The sequence below is a fragment of the Lactuca virosa genome, chromosome 4, assembly GCF_052849685.1.
Source record: "Lactuca virosa cultivar CGN04683 chromosome 4, Lactuca_virosa_CGN04683_v6, whole genome shotgun sequence".
NCBI lineage: Eukaryota > Viridiplantae > Streptophyta > Magnoliopsida > Asterales > Asteraceae > Lactuca > Lactuca virosa.
In genome coordinates this window covers 47,978,074-47,982,112 of record NC_136429.1, presented here as the reverse complement: position 1 = coordinate 47,982,112, position 4,039 = coordinate 47,978,074, and positions in this window count along the sequence as shown.

Below are 4,039 nucleotides of genomic sequence, written 5' to 3'. Positions count from 1 at the left end.
GTATCCTTCGAACACTGGGTTCTTTGTACAAGCATATTCGGATGCAGACCTGGGTGGTTGTAATCTTGATCGAAAAAGCACAAGTGGTGGATGTCAATTTCTTGATGGCAAATTGGTGAGCTGGCAGTCGAAAAAGCAAACATGCGTATCAATTTCAACAGCTGAAGCATAATATGTGGCTGCTGCTGCTTGCACTTCACAAATAATATGGATCCAAAGTCAATTGCGTGATTATGCAATTAATATGAAAAGGATTCCATTATATTGTGATTCTCAAAGTGCGATAAGAATTTGTCATAATCCTGTGCAGCATTCGAAGACTAAACATATAGCTCTTCGTTATCATTTCATCAAAGATCATGTGGAAGATGGAAATATTGAAGTACATTTCGTGAAAACAACTGATCAGTTAGCTCACATTTTCACGAAAGCTTTGGATGAAAAATCCCTTGTGAAGATTATAGAAGGACTTGGAATGATCGATGGAAATTCTGTTCCATGCGAAAAAGAAGAATGATGCATGATAAGGAATGATTCAGAGGCGCTGACTAAAAGATAATGCAAACTCATTCAGCATTCAGAGGTTACTGTTCATAGTCAACGCTTCGACCCCTTCGAATTCGCACATTTGTTACTTATTTTAAGGGTTAATTCAGAGGTTATTGTTCATAGTCAACGCTTCGACCCCTTCGAATTTGTACATTTGTATCAAGTATTATTTCAATTTTTGAAAATTCAAAAATCCAAAAAGATTTTCGTTTGTTGTGTCATTTAATTTTCGAAAATACAAAAATCCAAAAAGATTTTCGTTTGTTTTGTTCTTTAATTTTCGAAAATTCAAAAATCCAAAAAGATTTTCGTTTGTTGTGTCATTTAATTTTCGAAAATTCAAAAATCCAAAAAGATTTTTGTTTGTTTTGTTCTTTAATTTTCGAAAATTCAAAAATCCAAAAAGATTTCCGTTTGTTGTGTCATTTAATTTTCGAAAATTCAAAAATCCAAAAAGATTTTCGTTTGTTTTGTCATTTAATTTTCAAAAATTCAAAAATTCAAAAAGATTATCGTTTGTTCTGCCTTTATTTTCGAAAAATCAAAACAACAAAAATATTTTGTTTCTTATTTCTTTTTAGTATTTTGATGCAGATACTCATGAAGATACAGAGGAGATTATGCTTGCAGTACTCGGGTAAGGTACATTTTTCGTATGAATCGATAAATTTTTCATCTTTCGAACTAGTTAGGATGTCCCTAGAAGCATGCTGCTGGATGTTGACCAAAGCCTCCATGACTCAATGTGTGTGTACGAAAGCCTTAATGAAATTATTCATACGAAGATTTCTTCCCAATCAGGCTTATATTCACATTAGTCTCTGAGCTACCTTACTCTTCTCAAAATGAGTTAAGAGTTTACTGTTTGGTCCAAACACAACAGAGGTACTTTTCGTGTCTTACATCAATCTTTTTCATCCATAAAGTTCTTACACGATCACACACGAAGACATATGTCCGAGAGGTCTCTGATCAAACCCATCGAGACTTAGATATGTCAAAACTCTGTGTTTATGATCTGACATCATGAGACCGTGATGAAAGTGAAACCCAATTTTCATTACCTTTTAAGGAATTGACGGGGAACTAAGTTCCAGATTTACACGAAACTTTTGTTTCTGTACCAAAATTCGAAACTCCAAATCATATTCACTTCGAATGAGTGGTCTTGATCAAACATTCGAAACCCACGATGTTTGTTACCCAACAAGATCCAGCACACAAATTTTTTTCTTGAATATGATTTCCGTGTAAGTTTCATTCGAATGTCCTAGTCATTTCAAAACTTTACAAAGCCAACTTGTCACTGACTACACTGGTCAAACAAGTAATTTCTGTTACAATTTCTCACCTTATGTTTAGGATGACATATAACGAAATTTTAAACCATCCACGAAGCATTATAAAAGAAGCCCTTTGATACTTATCAACAAGTATTCGATTGTAATTCACGGGAACCCACACAAGCTATTAATAATTTCTCTTAATGATTAATGAAGTAATCTTTGCCCGGGATTTCATCTGCTTTTGTGTCAATGGTTTGACATCACAATATCCCAAATTTTTCTTATATTTGTTTCTCGTATATATTCTTTGGAACACTGCACTCACGAAATCCTTGAGGTTCTGAGTAATACCAACTCAGGCTGATGATTTCGAACTTCTGGCGTATGACTTCGCTTTTCATCCCAAAAGTGAAAGAGCCTTGCTTCCATTCGAAGGGTTTTGACGGTTACAATTTTCTTGGGGATTACAAGACAGGCTGTTTATAAATGACGTATGGTATTATGTCTGTTTTTCAAGGTGATGTGACAGCTACTTTTTGACGCATGGATACTTTTACACAGTAATGGTCCGATTTTCAAGGTGCCACGTCGGATATCATTAAATACATATCCCGCTTCAAATTCAAATTTAAGGGTTACATATAAAAGGGAATTCCAGGGGTTCATTGTCAGTTTACACGATCAAAAAGCAAATTTCCCAAAATTCTCTGTTCATCATCATCTTCAAACCCTAACAATGGCAACTTCTGCTCATGTTGATTCTCATACCACTGAAGATGCCTCTTCATTACCAATAATGAAGATTCAAGTAACAAACTACTACTTGGAGGGTGAAGTTTCTCAGTACCCGGAAGAATTAAAGATGCTCATAGTTGCTTTGAAGAACTCGGTTTTGGCCAAAGCGATGTTCAACTCTTTCTCTATTCCATTGTCCTGGCTTTCTCAAGTAGGATCAACTGCGACATACAACAAAGCAACTGATACGATTACTTTTCATCTGGTGAACGACAAAAAGGTCAGGCTAACCAAGAAACTATTTTGCCAAATTCTTGATATTCCGAATTCGCCTCCATATGTTTCATTTACTTTTCCACAAATCGTTCACATGTTTAATGAGATGGGATATCAGCCACCATTGTCCAAGATTAGTGATTTTAAGAAATCTGGTCTTCCACGAATCTGGAATTTCTTATTTGGTATTTTTCTACGATGTTTGACTGGGAGATCAGTTGGCCTTGATAAAGGAAGAATGGAGGTTTATGCCATGGTTGCTGGAATCTACTATGATCTTCAAGTAGATTATTCTACACAGTTGTGGAAGGAATTCCAAAAGGGTGTAGAACACACGAATGCTATTCATGGTATTTCGTGTGCAAGATACTGGAGTTTGATTTTGCAACACTTTTACAATAAGGAAGGGATTTTGGTACCCACTGATGAAGACAAAGCAGTTTTTCAATCTTACCACTATCTGAAGGAGGTTACAGATAATGCTGATGTTTTTCCTACAGTTGCTCGTATTCCAGATGCGATGCTTAAAAGAGTTGATTCTTCGAACCCTGTATTGGTAGCCTATTTGACGACAATTAATTCTTCAATTAAAACTGGTGTTTTACTGGGAGGAGATGATAAGAAAACCAAGAAGTCGAGAAAGCATGAAACTGAGTCCAGATCTTCGAAATCTCCAAAGAAGAAGCCTGAAACAGTTGAAGTGACTGTTGCTGAGACTCCAGTAATTGAGCCAATTATTGAAGAAACACAAGAACATGTAGTCCTTCCTTCGAAGACTGGCATGTTTCGAAGAATTAAAATGAAGTCCACTCACAAAAGCAAGTCTCCAACGCACAAAGTGGTTCGAAAACCTCAAATAACTCATCAAGGGATTCTAATTAGAGAAGTGCCCGCACCTGTTTCTCCGGTGTCCAAGAAAAGAAGAGCTGAGGATATGGCAAAACATTTATCGAAGAAGAAGAAGAAGAAGACAAGAAAGCTGGTCATTTCTACTGAGTCAACTGAAGATGATGAAGAACAAATTCCTGAAACTCCTGAGAAGACAGTTGTCATACCACCCGAAGATCCGATTACCAAATCAGTTCCTGAGGAGGTTCGAACTTCAGGCATCCCTGCACACGTATCTGATACGGATGCAAATGTCAATATGGGTGAAGGAGGTTCGAAAAATGAAGCTACAGGTCCATCTACTT